Source organism: Pinus tabuliformis, chromosome 7 (genome assembly GCF_031772625.1).
Source record: "Pinus tabuliformis cultivar Carrire ecotype Pingquan chromosome 7, CPIR1, whole genome shotgun sequence".
NCBI classification, from domain to species: Eukaryota; Viridiplantae; Streptophyta; class Pinopsida; order Pinales; family Pinaceae; genus Pinus; species Pinus tabuliformis.
In genome coordinates, this window is record NC_142293.1 from 566071947 (window position 1) to 566090264 (window position 18318).

An 18318-nucleotide genomic window follows, 5' to 3' on the forward strand; every position below is an offset into this window, starting at 1 on the left:
ATTTCCAACAAATACACATGAATCTCAATAGAAGAATAACTCTTATTAACATATGAAGATACGAACCAAGTCAGGGACTTCCAGTACCACCTCACCATAAATTGAGCTGAACCAAATCTCCCTTTCAGCCAATCACCCCCGCATCATATTCCAAGCTTGAATGTGGGATCTCATGGAATAAAACAAGATAAACCAAATCTGGGCTTCTAGATGCAAAACCACCTCAACCCTCAACCAGTGATTCTAGCTCATGGTCGGACATCACTAACACTAACCAAATTGGTCTCTACCTAAGCTATCCAAGTCTCCAGGAACTAGTAACTCAACTCACAACCTTCCATGGCTCTAAAGAGTTTGTCCAACCTGGCTCTAGAGGCTAGTAACTCAACCCACCAAGGGCTCTAGAGTGTTTTTGCCAACCTAGGCTCTAGGAATAGTAACTCAACCCAGGTTGTTCTAGGGATTCCAGAATGTTTGCCCAACCCACAGCCATAATGAAACTTGAGCACCAACCAGAAAAAAATCAAGTGGAAAAACCCACAACACCATGGCTATCCAGGAAATGGCAAGGTAAGGCTAAAACCACTGTCAATCCAGGCCAATCTCCATGCCAACGACAACACATAACCATATAATGACATGCATATACCATGCATCCATAAAAACACACATGCAACCTGTTACTTGCAAAGAAATCCAACTGTAGTCGTTGATCCAATAATCCCCTTGTGCTTTCCTGCTTTTCCTTGCCTTCTTTCTCTAAATCCAATGCATGCTAAAGTTCTCCAAGCATGATCCAAGAACTCTCCCAATGTGCAATAGTATGAGAGAATGAGAGAATAGAAGAGAGATCCAAATCTATACTAACCAAATACTAACCAACAAAAGCTATGAACTGATCCTCAGAATCCTTTTTATCATTGAGGTCTCTATTTTCTTTATTTTCCTTCATTTTTCCTTTAATTTCCCTCTCATGCAAATCTCTGTCTCTTCATCTTCCTTTTCTCCTATTTTCCTTTATTTTCATAAATAAATGCCACTTTTCCTTTGTCAATGCGTTTTCCAATTTCCTTAGCCATAATAAACCGAAAGGGAGACTCACTAGAATGTTTTTTCCACCATTCAGCTTGGAATATGTGTCCCATGACCTTGGTCTTATTTTTATTTACATGGAAAATCAACCAGGGGTTGTTGCATAGTTGAAGTAAGAAGAAAATCAAATTTGGGATGAGTTCATGAAGAACTTGGAAAAATCATATCAACATGTAGATTTGATGACAACGACACCAAGGGAGACTAGAAAGACTTACGTTTTAAAAACTGATAATTTGTATACAAGTGTTATACATATCAAAGGGGAAGGAAAATCAATGATAGAGAAATAAAATAATCTAAATTCTATTACAAGAAAGAGAGAGATATAATTATCTTATGGGGGTAATTAAGATGGAAGTCATACACAATGGACAAATACAACTACAAAAGAATAATTACGAGAACTTATTGTTGCAATGAACAGGAAAAAGTTTCCTTACAAAATTAGCCAGAAAGAGGAATAGAAATATGAAGAGCAACAATCATATACAATGCTAGTGGAGTGGAATTTGATGGGGGATTTGAATTGCTAAAAATATTAATGAGAGAATTTGAGAATGAAATTTTATTTCATTAAAACCCAAGATGAATAAACCGACAAATCTCATTGGTAAACTGTAGAACATGGAACATAGGCTAAAAAGGAAACTAATGTACATGGAGGGATAATAGGCTACATGGTTGTAAACATCAATGAAGAGATGGAAGCAATCATTTTCATGATTGATTGCAATTTATATGAATTTAATATTTTTGCAGATGCAGGTAAAAGTGGGAATTTAAAGGATGAAAATCCATCTTTCATAAAGCAGCCATGGAGAAGGAAACAAATTGCCTTGAACTTTTTTGGAAAGATTTATGTGATGAAGAATGGAAGATGAATAATGAAAGGGCAATGAAGACCATAAAATTTTCAAGTTTGAACCAAAGCTAGAATGGAGCAATGTCAGCAACATGGATCAACAAAAGAGTATATTGGACATAGAGATTGAGGATTTATGTATTATGATGAAGAAATTGCTTAAGAAGAGGCATGTTGAAACAAATAAGAAAGTTAGCAATAGAAATCAGTTGAATACAAGAAAGTACATCATTAGGGCTAGCAGAGCATTACCAAATAAAGTATGGAAACCTAGAAGATTGAGGACAACATCAACACATCAACAACAGATGAGTAAGTTCTACATCAAAATACAGGATACTAAATATGGTCATGACAGTGAGGCAAGTGGAAAACAACATAATAAAGTACATGATTTAGGAGGAGAATAAATTGCAGTATATCCACCTGCAATTGAAAAATGTGAGATAACAAAGGTGAAAGGTACAACTAGCAGAAGCAAACTCATGAATAGGAGTCCATGATTTTTTTTATTTGGGGAGTCTGATGCAGGACCATTCTACACAACAACAAGACCTAGGAGGTCTTTCCATCTTTGCTAAAGGGAGTGGGTTCCCTTAATTTAATTTGAGCCAAATTTATGTAATTAAAAGATAGGAATTAATTTTATTGAAAAGGAAATTGTTATAGAAATTTAGTTGAGAAATGAGGAGAGGATTTTCTCATCGATATTTACAAATTGTTTAAGGAAAAGCTTGTTTAGAAGTTGGAGAAAATAATTTAGATATTCTCCACATAATTAAGTAATAGCAAAATTCAAGGATTGTTAAGAGATATTAGGAGGATTTTTAGGATATAAAGAGACTTTAAGGAACTTAAACCAACTTTGGCTCAAATATATTTGTATAAATATATGTAGGCCTACAAGGCACGCTGGAATGTGTGAGAGAGGATTGGTTAGGGCCATAAATGCACATATTGTGAATTTGGCCCATTTGTACATAAATTTTATGTTAATGAAGATTCTGGATTTTGTTAGCCTCCTGCTGCAGCAGGTATTCATCTTTCATGATCGACATTTTTACATGCCAAATATGTCATACTTTGCATGCTGTAACGTTCCATATTTGCTACAGAGGCTAGAGAAGTGTCCATGAGAGTGTGCTAGTCTAAGTGCCACTGCTATGTTCTGTTTTTGATGAGTTGATCCATTTTTGATGAATTTTCAGTTAAGGGAAGGACAAACAGCTTAATCTTGGTCTCCCTAGGTTTCAATTTCTTGTTGTAGAATATAGAGAATCAGTATCTGTCCAAACATCTTAATCTTGGCAGACTTGTAGATAGGTAGAGAAACAAGGGTGCTCAACAGCTTAATCTGAGCCCCTGGGTGAAATAAGTGTAGATGTAGATAGGAAGACAACAAAAAGAAAAGAATGAAAAGCTGGGTATGCTAGTTCAAGTGCACCCAAACCAAAATAATGGAAAATTCTAGGTGAGTAGGCCGGGTAGGTAGTTTTGTGGTTGCAGAATCATGGCTTGTGACCCATTTCATCTTTTCAAGTATCATATCTATTCATATCACGAGTTTGAGGCAATTTTCCCTTGGAGGACTTCAAGCGAGGCATGACTAACTCCCCCTTCTTCTTATTCCCCAAATCATTCACTAACCTCCCCAAAGAGGTCAAGATCTGCTTGATATCTCTTAAGTTTTATCATTTGCCATATCATTGCCTAAGTAAAGATCTGCTTTGCTTAAAGATGCTTATATTTCTTATATTAGTCATTCTCCCCCTTAATAGCCTAAGATTTACATACTTAGCGCTCTCTCATCACATTTCATATTAACTACTAACTTTATTATGTAACTCCCTATCTATCTCCCCTCCCCCTACTAAAACTATGTTAGTAACTCCCCTATATACTTATCCCTTCCTCTGGTTGAAATATAACCATAAAAATCGCTTGGGAATTACTAAGTTTACTTGAAACTTAGTAAGAACCCTCATTTCACTCAAAAAACCATCTTCCTAAGGTGTTTGGACTCCTTCCAAAACACAAAACCCCCCTTCAAATGCTATCGGATTCCTTCCGATGCATCAAGAACCCTTCCAAAGCTTTAAAAAAGCCTTTTCCGATCGCATTAACCCTCCTCCGATGAGTTCTCCCCCCCTCCGACGCGATATCGTTGTCGGAGGTCGCAGAATTCATTCATCGGCCCGCCCCCTTTTATGTCTCCCCGATATCACTTCGTCGATGCGATTTCGCGATCAGCAGTCGCAAGTTTCCGTACCTGTATATATATTCCCCCTCTCATCTGCCGATGCGATATTGCTATCGCACCTGAAAGAATATCGCATCACGATCCACTCATTTCCGCAAATATTTCCCATTTTTTCGCACAGCCGCATGCCTTATCGCTTTCCCGATATCGGCGATCGCTCCCATCACATCACTTGTGTAAAAGCCATTGCCCCCTGTCCCCGCCGATTGCCGATCTCCGATTTAATCCCTGTCGTACTCCCACGTCACCCTGCCACATCACCCTGCCACGTCATTGCCATACGGGACCCACTGCTGACGTCATCACTAAAGGAAGGTGCGAAGGGCGCAAATCGCAGCAAAGAGAGCCCGGAATGAAAAATTGAGGCAGTTTTCAATGTGCGATTAGCACTTAGCGCTAATCGCGCATCGCTAAGAAAAAATGACCAAAATGGAAGGCTTCATATCGCTCGGCTACCAAGATGCCCGAAAATTCGTAGTTTTGATAGGATTTCTTCATTTATGTTCGTATTCAAATCGGCCAGTGCCGGTAGCATTCCAGAAACCACGGAAATCATTTGCAACAGCCATTCTTGCCTTGAAAGGGCAGAAAAGGGGGGATTTGACAGTTTCAAACATGTCGAGGGAGAGAAAATGGCCCGATTCAAGTGTCAAAGAGTATCAGAGGAAAGATGAAGCCTTGATTAAATTAAAAAATATCAGTGAAGCGGCAAAGAGTATTAGATCGAAGCGGGCGAACATTAAAGGCCCCCAAGCAAAGTCAAAGAAAGCGGTAAAGCCATTTAAGGGTTCTCAGATCACAGTTAATGCACATCAAAGCCACTCAAGAGTAGGGGATCAAAGCCCAAAGCACAGTTATGGCTAAATGAACCGCACAGAGCCATAAGGACAGATTTCGACTCATTTTTTGAGGCAACTGCCCCAGCGCAGCACTTAGATATCTTTTTTGCATTAATTCCACGACAAGATTAGATTAAAGAACTCACTTCTCTCATATCTGTTTAAGATCTACTGTAATGGATATTTTTAGATATTTTCCCTATATAAACCACCCTAATTCATTGTTTAAAGGGTTGGTTGGTTGATTCGTTCCACTAGAGACTCGCTCTGTATACTTGATGTTTTCCTTAATCAAAGACTGCTGAAAAGCTTGGAGGATGGACTGTTTACTGTTTGTTTAATGGTTGAAGAGTGAATGTGGAATTCTTGTGCTGCAACATGACTCAATAAGTGCTTCTTACCTTTGTTTTCCAGTTTACATATGCTCATATCACCCATGCATCACCATCTAAATAGCAGATAGAAAGATTAGCTTAGAACTTGCTTGCTTGCACTCTATGCTCAGTTTCTGCTGTTTCTTTATGTTTTCCTCTGAATTGGTAATGAATAGAATTCCCTTTGGCTCATATTTCTCCTAATTCACCCATGTTTGACAGTTATCCAGGGATTCTTTACTGCTCCTGGATAGAGCTCATTCACCTTCCCTCTGTTAAGCTGAAAGAGAGATTCTTAATTGCCTCTCGTTCCTTAGCCTTCAATCCATCTCCATTTGGCTTGAAAGTTGTTTCATGTGTAGCTATCTTGCTCCATATTCCTCTTGTGAACAAGAAAACGCACCAGCAGTCATACTCCATGACTCCATGCCCAATGGTTTGAACTTATCACACTATGCATTACCTCTCTACTTGAAAGCATCAACCTTCCCACCAACACCTAAACAAAACCCCTTGAAATCAATAACTAGCCTAAAATCATCATCAACAAAGTTAAATCATTAAGAGAGAGCCCTCTCTGATTGCAGGTGGGCTAGCACCTGCAGTCCAAAGATTGGTTTGTGGTTACCTCGGCCGTATCCCTTTAAGGAGCTTTAGGGACAACCTGAGTGTTAACAGATTTTGTGTGTGTTCAATCCTTGTGTTAATGGAAATTGAATGAATTGTGTGTGAAATTGTTCCATTTGTGTGAGAGTTTTAAATCTGATATGTGTATTTTGTGGAGGATAAAGAATGCAGGTTGAAATATGCTATCTCATTAGGAATGAGACAATGTTTGTTGGCATCAAAAGGCTAATCTTAGCCATCATAATAAAGTATGTATGTTCCCCTTGAGGTTATTTCTAAACTAAGGTTTTTTATTTTAGAGGTTTAAAAATACATCAACTTTATCCTTTCTCAATAAAACAACCTCTTAAATTGAGATCATATCCATAAGTCTAAATGGTTCTCATCTATTTAAAAATACAACTTGGGTGTATTATACATATACCAGATTTTGTAAGAACTAGAGTCACCCCTCACAAGTATTTTCCTTTCACCTTCCAAATTATTGGCATCAAATTTGAATATGTTCCATGAAAATATACAATATATATTAATTTTTATTGAAATTTAATGTTAAGTTACTTCTGACAAGTATTTTCCTTCCTTTCAACTTCCAAATTATTGGCATCAAATTTGAATATGTTCCATGAAAATATACAATATATCTTAATTTTTATTGAAATTTAATGTTAAATGCTTATACAATATAGCATAATTTTATTCGAAGTTTAATGATAAATGATTAAAGGATGTTCCTAAGGAGAGAGGCCATTTAGAGTACATGAACCCCTAGAACTTGTTTACAATATATCAAGCATTAGAGAAAACCTATTTCCAAGGTCAAGAAGTTTATATGGTTTTAAAATGGTAAGCTTTTTTTTCAAAATTAAATTAAAAAAAAAAAGTGTCTTTATGTGTTTATGATATCAATATTTAATATGTATGTCTGTGTACGCTCAATTGGTTGTCATCAATATTATGTTTGACTAGTTTTTCACTATTAGATGTCTCATTTGAATTTTCTTGTTAGTGTTTAAGATCACTTTAAATGCATTTACAACATGCTTGTGTGTGCTTCCATTAATGTGTAGTGCATGATTTGTTGATTACCATTGATTGTATCATAATGAATATATACATTGGATATAGATTACCTAATCATTGTTAAGTATTGTCTTGATGATTATGTTGCATTCTTTCTTGAAGCATTAGAGAACCGGGGTTCATGATAGCATTCTACATGATACACACATGTAGAGTGGGTTTCTCGCTTGGAGGATGATTCAGCTTACAATCTTAGAGGAGGGTATATGGCATGGAGACAATAGGTTACTTGCATAAAAACTTCTACTTAACCTTCAAAGAATTAGATTGAGGAGTGATTTATAGGTGTGGTGGGCCTATAAGTACATACAACTTAGGAGGTAGTATTGAACCATCCTTGAGAAACATTATTCTTTAGAGTCTTTCTTGTTGGATGTGCAATTTTTCAAGATTAACATGTGTCAATTGGAGTTGGAGTGCTCAACGTGTGGGCCCATTTAGTAATCATGTATGTATTTTGTTGTGGATCTAATCCACTTTTTAGTTGTTGGATTTTCTAACCTTTCATAGAATTAAATGGAGGATAAAATGTTTTCATCAGTTATACATGTTCACTCATGTAACCACATATTTGTATTAGATATGTGAGATTTAAGAAAACTTTTTCTTCATAATGTATTTTTTCTCTATTTGTCTTGAGTGCTAAGGTTCTTTGAATAATTTCAAAGCAAGAAAGGGGTTAGGGTTCACCCTAAGAGATGCATAAACTAGTGTTTGGAATAAAATATTGTGGAGTAAAGGAAGTATTTTTATAGTACCTATGCAAAAGAAAGGCTAGGGCTTTGTTATGGTTTCCTTAATAAGAGTTTGAAAATCCTGATTACTTATGCTAATTCGATAAATTGGTTATATGCACATGTAGTTCGTGCGTGTGTGTCCCACTTATCCAAATTTGTTGTACTTTCTTATTTTATTTTCATTTTATAATATATTATTGATTGGGTAAATTATAGCGCTAAATTTGCACATTGATTTAATATAACATAGTGTATAACTGGATAAGTGATTTAACATATATATAAGATAACTAGGTGGAACTATTATTGTTATAATATGATGTAATATGACATTTCAACTATTTTATATCCTTGGAAAGTGTGTCATAAAGATTGTAACTTTGTTGTAAGTATACTTAAATGGTATTTAATTTTATTGGATTCTTTATGAAATTGGGTTAAAGTGAAGTGAAATATTGCTACTCTAAATTAATTTTTTTATTTAAGCTCAAAGGATAAATGTTTACAGGAAATAAATACAAAAAATTGAAAGTTCAGGTGAAATTTTTGAATTTGCAATAAAATCTATTTATCAAAAAATCTTGGACATGCTAAATATTTATATGTCCTCATGGTTAAGTGCAATAGTCTAAATTTAATAGGGTGGAATGCATTAATTTAGAATCTCTCTCTCAATATATATAGTATTCTTTAATGAAACATGTAGATAGAACACTACTATAATATCATGCTAGTAGATGCAATGGTTACATAATAATTCACATATCATGGTGAGAGCCAACTCTAGAAGCAATAAATGTTGGATGAAAGAAATTAATATTAATATAGAGGTTGAGTAAGGATGCTATTGGCTTTTATTCATTGTTGTTTCTATAGACAGGCTATAACTTTATTTAGATAATTAATGTCATGTGGACATGCATTTGGTTAGGCTAGCTATCATTCTCCTCATAGTTTTACACTATTTTTAAGATAATATTACCGTGAACATTGATAAATAAAATATCGATAATGATCATTAAATCTAAAAATAACATTTAATTCAAATTTATTTATAATAATCATATCTTAAAATTAAAAAAAGAAAAGAAAATATAACCATATGTCAAAAAAAGTCCTTTAATTCCCGGATGCGGGTGAACAATCTAGAGTGTAATACAAAGATGGCTTGGCAGGTGGGCGCATGGCCGCTTACCGCAACCAGATGGAGCTGCAAGACGCAGGAGTTAATGGTTCATACAATTACCTTTATTGCTGCATTAATGCAGCTCTCTCAAGCGCGCCAGTTTGATAGTTTATCTGCAATAGGGCTCGGCACGGTTCTCATTTTTACTCTTCCCATCTGCTTATGCTGGCATAGCAAGGTTGATGCTTCTTGTGAAAGAGACAGTTCAGGGCACTGTCTGGCTCTGGTTCTAGAAGCTTACACTCTTCCAGGCTTTCATGCTCATATTTATCTGTTATGCACTCTCCTCAGTCGACACTGCGCATTCCCCTCTTTGACTGTTTGTTCTGCTTCCCTAGCTCAATTCAACATGCCCAGAGAGCGCCCTAGAATGGGCTGTAGAAGAGGCAGCTCTTGTGGTAGGGTCCTTCGCCAGGGGTCCTCAACAACCTCGGACCCTTCGTCTGAGGCTTCAGATTTCAGTTTTTATTGCTATCCTGTGACCAGAAGTGGTCGTGGCAGAGGAAGGAGGCAGTTTATGTCAGAGGTGAGCTCTCAGCACTCCAGTACGCACACGGCTCGCTTCTGCCTCCCTTGTAGTCTTGGCAATTCCTCCTTCATTGTTTCGGTCACTGTAGAACTGAGTGAGCATGCTGGGGGTTCGGAGACAGTCGGTTCAGGAGTTCCTCAGCACCAGCGGATGGAAAACTAGAATGTTCCCTCAACGAATGTGACTTCGCAGAGACGGGACATTGGGGGCTTTGCTATTCAGGATTCGCCCACTCTTGCTAGCCTGAGCGCTCCTGCAGTAGAAGAACTTGCAAGAAAAGAGGGTCAATCCGCGGATTTTGAAGAACCAGATCATTATGGGTGCCGCATTATTGAAGAGCAGCCTCCAACACAGCATGAAGACTAAATAGGTTTGCGTTTTTAGGTTTTGTTCAAATGATAAAAGCGGTTGTTCAATCCTCTCAGGAAACAAGGTCATCATATGTTTGTAGCTCCCAGTAACAGGTTTTTTCAACTTTTTGAGGGTCGGTTTCCCCTGCGTGGGCGGCATTCCCCTGTCTGTTGGTTACTGTCTTGGCTTAGGTGGTTTACAAGTCAGATTTTGGTCATTGTCTGGACTCTAAGTCTTTCGTTATGGATTTCAGTTATTCCAAGTCCTGAAGCTAGTCTTTATGTAAGTCTTCGGGTTAGTTTGTCAAATGTTTTTTTTTCAGTATGCCGTTTCATGGGCTAGAACTCTCGAGGCCTTTGCCTTGCTGTAAGCATATTTTGTATCAATAATAGAAATAGACCAACTTAGGAAAAAAAAAAGTCCTTTAATATAAATAACTTAGAATCAATATCCAATCTATAATAAATTGATACCAAAAAATTTAGAAAAGAAGAAGTATAGGTTGAAATGTTTTTATGATCTTAAAAGTATTGGTAAAGAAGCTAAGTTATATCTTTTTTTTTTTAAATATATATATTTTTACTTGTGATTCCAATGTATATATATGATTGTTTACTTTAATAATTCACATATTATGGTGAGAGCCAACTTTAGTAGTAATAAATGTTGGATAAAAGAAATTAATATTAAAATAGGGTCTAACAAGGATTTTATTTATCTTTTATTCATTGTTATTTCTACAAATAAGTTATAACTTTATCTAAATAATAAAGGTTGCATGGACATGTATTTGGTTAGGCTAGTTATTATTCTCTTCATATTTTTGCACTATCTTTAGATAAGATTACTATAAATATCAATAAATAAAAAATAATGATCATTAAATCTAAAAATCACATCTACTCAAAGTTTGTTTATGATAACCATATTTTAGAACTTTAGAAAATAAAAATAAACCATATCTTAGAAAAAGTCCTTCCATATAAATAACTTAGAATCGAAATCCACTATAGAATTAAGAAAATGACATATATAGGTTGAAATGTTTTTATGATCTTAAAAATATTTGTAAAGAAGCTAAGTTATAGTTTTCATGAAATAAATATATTTTTACATCTTTGTGATTCCATTGTTTATATATGATTGAATACTTTGACATTTTATTATTTTTTTTAAAAGTGAGTCAATTTAGATTTTTTTTTTCAATAATGGTGAATAAGTAACTAGTTAGGGAGAATATCCAAGAGTCCTGTAACTCTAAGAGTATATCTAACCTCCCTAGAAACTATTTGAGCCTTATCACAAAGGGCCAAAATTGTTTCCCTGTAGGATTGTGCCAATCAGTCCGTCATTCCATAAAAGAGACATTTTAAATGTTATTTCCCATTCATACAAAGAATGAAATAATCAAGCACTTATTATACAAATTGTCTAACATAAAGAAAAAAAGGCATTCTAAATTGTGTAATTCCAATATTGTGGGTGGTGAAAGAGGATATTTATAAATATATCTAATTTTTAGGCGAACAATGATAAGATAATAAAATATAAAATATAAAATAAAATGATGTAATATGTAAAAATAATTAATTTAAAGGAAAAGAAAAAGAAAAAAAAAAACTCGGATATTATTTGCTTCAAAAATATTAAAAAAAAAAAAAAAAAATCACAACCATATTATAAAATACAGTCATAGAAAATAAAAAAACACAATTAAAAAAAAAGAAGATTTTGCAATCCTTATAGTTATAACAAAGTTTTAAAAAACATTTAAACGCATTGTAAGGATTGGGTCTGCGTTTCGAACCAACTAATGTGGTTCATCCTCAGGACCTGAGGATGAACCACATTAGCTGGTTTGAAACGTCGACCCAATCCTTACAATGTGATTAATCCAAAAGACTATTTTCTAAATTATGGATCACAAAAGTCTTAGATCTAACAACATTTAAACATTTGAAAATTATAAGATTATATTTTATTTTGAAATTATTTTTAATAACATTTTAATATTTATAATATAATAATCTATAAAACTTATAAAATTAAAACAAATTTGCTTTACTTCATTTTCAAAATATTCTAAAATCATTATTACTAGCATTTGCACCACATGTTGCAAAGGAAATGCCGTAAGGCAATGGCATAAGAAACAATAGCATAGAAGAAAGAAGTCAATGTTCAAAGTGAAGAATTTATGAAAATTCTCTTCATTAAGATTTTGAAACCTTTATAAGTAAATGATCTCTTTTTGTTGTTTTAATTTGTGTCATCTCAAAAAAATGTTTCTCCTATAATCTTTGTTATTGCTATCTTAGCAGTGACATTGAGTTTGTATGTTTATGATTTCCAGAATATTGTGAATTTTGCAATCTCCTCATAATTAACAATCTAAAAGCCCCCATCTTCTTCGTAGTGAAAGCATCTTCAATTACCTCTTTCCTCCTTGCTTAAGTAAGGGCCACAAACTTCATTCCTTCTGGAGGTACCACCTCATTTGGTGCTCTATAGAACGTGTTGAAAGGTGGTACCCCCGATCTGTCTGGAAAGGGAGCAAGGAACACCTCAGATGTGGCCGCTTCGGGGTATTTATTTGCTACCAAAACTGCCTGCACCTCCACCCAAGAGTGCATGTTTTCCAATTTTTCTTGTGTAGGTATGCTCTCATGTTTTCCAATTTTTTCCCTTTAGCTAAGCCATTATACACTTACGATCATACTTGCAGGGGTTATCTAGGGGGAACTTCATGGCCTCAAGGATCTTGGCAGCTTGTTTAGTTGTTTTTGATTGGAAAAAGCATACCCCCATTGCAATAGGGTAGATTATTTGACTCTTCTTGTCAGATGTGGCCCCCCTTCGGGGTCTTTGTCTGCTGCCAAAACTGCCTGCACCTCTATCTAAGAGTGCATGTCTCCTCTTCTTCAGAAGAATTCCTTCTTATTGCTACTTTTGCTCAACCATGGGAGGGGTGAATGGATACTGTAAGTCCTTTTTTATTGTAGTAGGAGCATTGGGACCAACCCCTAGCCCAAGCCCCTTTGGCCTCTTCTACACTGAAGGAGGCTCTATTGGTCCTCGCTCCTCTTTAGACAAACCTCCTGAGGCCTTCTAGCCCATAGCGGTCAAAATTGGTTTTTTCTTTTGGGGTACACCTGCTTAATGGTCTGGGACTAAAATGGGATACTTGGAATATGAAGAGGCTGGTCCTGGATAGCCAATTGTTATTTATCCATTTGTTCTTTCTAGGTTCTAGCAATGCTAGTAGTCTATTCCTCTTCCTGCTCTTATTGGGCATGGACCTAGTCATAAAGTAGTTCTTAGAACTGTTGTTCCTATGGGAGGCTGTCATAGGTTTCCTTTTCTTCTTTCAAGTAGATTATCATCAATACAATCTAACTCTGACCAAACTAGAAACCATAGTGCCTTGTCATTTACAAGAGGGTAGGTTTTCCATTGTAAAGTTCAAGTAATTATGTGGCATAAGGGCTAGAATAGACATGTTCTTCAAGGAACCTCCACTCACTTAATTTAAGTGCTTTAATGAGACTACGAGGATGCTTGGAAGGTTGCATAGCACTAACAACGCTCCACACCTTGTGGCGAGGCTTGATCCTACACTCGAAGCTGCAATAAGACATTAAATTAGGATATGATAAAACAAACTTTGCAGGAAGCCCTACAGTGTGCATGAAAAACTCCATGTTCTTCTGCAACTTATCCATGGAAACATTCAGTATATATGGGTTTCTCCTAAAAATCTCCTTCATCTCATCTTCCACGAGGCCAAAAGTTGCCCAATACTACAATTTTTTTTCCAAAAGTCAAGGCATATTACTACTGACTAGAATTTGAGATGCCCATTTAAAAACCTTGGAAACATCAGCCTCTGTTCCGAACAGAATTTGAAGATATTGCATGTTAGGACACAAACGTTTCTCTATACTGCAGTTAATCAATCTGGATGCTCGAGATAAGGCAAGTTTTATGTCTTGGGCAGTGAAACCCCATGTTTTCATCCACTCAAACTTGGATTTCAACAGCCAATCAGCATTGAAAGTGAGAATAGATGGCTTTCTGGTAACGAGGTTCCTTACCCGGTCATGCGTGAATCCCGAATCTATCAAAAACCGAATGGCTTGTTGGGCTGTAGAAGTGGATCTCATTCTAAAAAAGGTTGGCCTTATTTTGAGGACAGGTGCAACCCACATTCGTTGAGTAAGAAATCCGAAATGAGGCATGTGTTCTCTGCTATTGGGTAACCTGTGGGGTTGTCATTAGCAGCAATGGATGTAGAGATATGGGTATGAGAATCATTTTGATGTTTCAAAAATTCCATTTGTTGCCTCATCCCCTGTGAAATTGCCTCAACATATCTCAGAGAAGCCTAATCATAAATCAATCTACCAAGGCCAGCATGGATGGGATCATCTACAATGTGTTCCTCATATCTGCTTTCTCCATATTTCTACAGTAGTTCTTGCAAGCTACTAACTTAGCAGGTGCACTTGCGCATAAAGTTTCTAAAGGCTGTGTAAGGTGACCAACAAATGCATTTCTACATTAAATAGTGTCTGCAACAATACTAATTGATTCAAACAACAATCGCTGATAAGAAAACAAACAATTCATGCCACTTTAAAGACTATAAAGGTTATAAGAATTTAAAAGGTCCCCACATGCCAATGGGATTGGGCATTTACTTTTACAAATTAGCCATAATTCAGACAAACTAAAAATCTTCATGTCTACAAGTGACTAGAGGCTTTCACAGTTGTTGAGTATTTCTGGAAAAGAACTGTGTAATGGATTTTCGATCGGTCTATCCTCGCCAATGCATTATAGTCGCAATATTACTGGCAAACAAACAGGGATCATGACACTAGATCTTAATAGATAAACGATCACTTGGTTAATGTACTTAATCATCAAGAAAAGGGCAATACAATCTAACTTTGACCAAACCAGAAACCATTGTGCCTTGTCATTTACAAGAGGGCAAGTTTGCCACTGTAAAGTTCAAATAATTCTGTGGCATGAGGGCTGGAATAGACATGTTCTCAACTAGTTACTTGGTATTCATGTTTTGAAAAAGATGTTTCTTGATTTTGTGCTTGATTTTCGTATTATATTTTTTATTATAAATATTTATTACGTATAAAGCATTTGCAATAAAAAAATCGAACATATTGTATATGAGCAGAGATACCATTTTGAATATGTTCATGGCAGACCTATCTAAATGAGCTGCATGTGCTCTTCTTTGCTTAAACAAGAACTGCTTTCTGATAATCGAGTTCCAATCAAAGGAAATTTTTTACCTGCAACAACTGTAGTTATTGTGTAAATTACGTGATAAGCCACCTTGAAAATATCAGTGGGAATGTTACAACTTATACTAGAAAATTTCGTCATCAAGGTTTTATCTGCTTTCTCCATATTTCTACAGTAGTTCTTGCAAGCTACTAACATAACAGGTGCACTTGCGCATAAAGTTTCTAAAGGTTGTGTAATGTGACCAACAAATGCATTTCTATATTAAATAGTGTCTGTAGCAATACTAATTGATTCAAACAACAATCGTTGATAAGAAAACAAACAATTCATGCCACTTTAAAGACTATAAAGGATATAAGAATTTAAAAGGTCCCCACATGCCAATGGGATTGCACATTTACTCTTACAAATTAGCCATAATTCAGACAAACTAAAAATCTTCATGTCTACAAGTGACTAGAGGCTTTCATAGTTGTTGAGTATTTCTGGAAAAGAATTGTGTAATGGATCTTCGATCGGTCTATCCTTGCCAATACATTATTGTCGCAACATTACTGGTGAACAAACAAGGGTCATGACATTGGATCTTAACCGATAGACGATCCCTTGGTTAATGCACTTAATCATCAAGAGAAAGGCAATACAATCTAACTATGACCAAACCAGAAATCATTGTGCCTTGTCATTTACAAGAGGACAGGTTTTCCACTATAAAGTTCAAATAATTCTGTGGCATGAGGGCTGGAATAGACATGTTCTCAATTAGTTACTTGGTATTCATGTTTTGAAAAAGATGTTTCTTGATTTTGTGCTCGAGTTTCTTATTATATTTCTATTATAAATATTTATTATTTATAAAGCATTGGCAATAAAAAAGTTGGACACATTATATACGAGTAGAGATACCGTTTTGAATATGTTCATGGCAGACCCATCTAAATGAGCTGCATATGCTCTTATTTTCTTAAACAAGAACTGCTTTTTGATAATCGAGTTCCAATCAAAGGAAATTTTTTACCTGCAACAACTATAGTTATTGTGTAAATTACATGATAAGCCACCTTCAAATATCAGTGGGAATGTTACAACCTATGTTGCACGAGTTTCTGGAACTTGGGAACGTTGGGAACTTGGGTACGGGTGTCTGGAACGGCTAGAGGTTTCCCCAAATTTTCCAGGAAACGGCTAATTGGGAGCGGCAATATTATATAATAAAAAAATAATATATATAATCAAAAAGACCGCTGCCATAGCAAAAAGATATATATGTTGACATATGTTACCAAAAATAAGTGTTGACATATGTCTCCTATTTTACCAAAAAGATATAATATTTACCAATAGGGTGAACCTTTACTAAAATTACATTAATATAAGTTACAGAGGTAAGAAAAAGAATTTGCAGATATTTCTTTAAAAAATTTAGTGATCCATAACAAATTTAAAGGCACTTTTTTACTAGTGTAGTGTAGATACCAATTTTAAGTTTGAAGCCATGTCTTATTATTTTCTTTTGAATTAATCATTGCGTTGTATCCATGAACATATTTGAGTAAAATGTTGGATCGTACATGTAAATGTTTAAGCCATGAGCTCTCCGCCTAAATTTTTAAACGCTGCATTCCCAAACAACTCGAATATATACAAAAACAAAAATAAAAATAAAATATGCTTGATTTGTTTTTTTTACCTGAACTTATGAAAACGAAACAAGTAGTTTATTGCTGAAGGGCAGCGCTCCAACTCTCAACACACTTAGCTCTCTCAACACACTCAGCTCTCCGCTCTCAACACACTTAGCTCTCCGCTCTCAACGCCAAACAACAACTAAAGCTCTCAGTGAAAAGAGGTGTAGCAACCAGCATTTATGGAAAAACTGAAGGGTTTTTTTGGCGCCAAAAACATTCCCACCCATTCATATCCACAGAAACTGGTGGAAAGACGAATAGTGCATCGTCTATTAATAACAAGTGCGTATTTCCCTCTCTGATCATACAGTGTGTAACAGCAAGTGCGTCTTTCTCTGCCCAGGTCCTTTTCTTTGGGGTTTACAGTATTTTTTACTTAACATATTGGTAGTAATCCACTATACAATTTCATGGGTGAATTCAATTACTAAATTCTGCAACTTCCTGGGTAAATTCAAAGTGAAAATTACTAAATTAGTGAATTCAAGTAGCCAATTTTCATATCACGCTGGCAGTTTCCACCGAAACCATACTGGAATGTTTGGTTCGAAACTAGCTGCCATAGCTAAAAGACCGCTGCCAATTCCAATTTCCACATGGGTCCACATGGAAACGCTGGAGCGTTGCAAATTTAATTCTGACCAGTTCCGGAAACCGTCCAAAGTTTCATTTACCGTTCCCACAAAAAACGGAACGTTCCTGTGCAGCTCCAAAGTTCCAAGGAGCGTGGGAACCACCGGAACGGGTTTCCCAGCTCTCAGGAACGGTTCCCGTGCAACATAGGTTACAACTTATACTAGAAAATTTCATCATCAAGGTTCTTTCTATGCGATGCTTGTGCATAACATTTGGTGCTCTGGCATGTACATTCAGATTCAAATGTAGTGTTTCCCCTTGGTATTTTCTTGCACATAATGGAGTCGTAGAAATGACTTTGCTTATTAGCGTTTACTAGATAATGATATGACTTTAGAGTCTGTTGACGTCTCTTTTCTTAGTAAAACATTTGTCTTTCCAAGAAGTGTGTCACAGAACCTGCGGAGGCTTTATAACCCCATAAATTATAATATTGCAAGACAAGAAAATGAACAAGTAATTAGTTGGGATTCAGGACAAGAGAAAATTGCAGAATACATGCCAAATATGAAAAGGTAAAAACCAGACCTCTATCTTTTACCAATTCATGTATGCAAATTGATACTGAGATCACTTTTATCATACAAAGGGAGTGTGTGATGGATAGTGTGAGATAGTTTATCTCATTTGCAGGTGGAGTTCAACAATAAGTTAGGAGTGACCTAGAATTTAGGAAGCTATGAAGTTTATAACCTGTATCTAAAGTAGGGTCTTTTCACTTCCATCATATTGTTTAGAGAACTGTTACTTGTATCTGTCAGGTTTCTTCTTACCTGC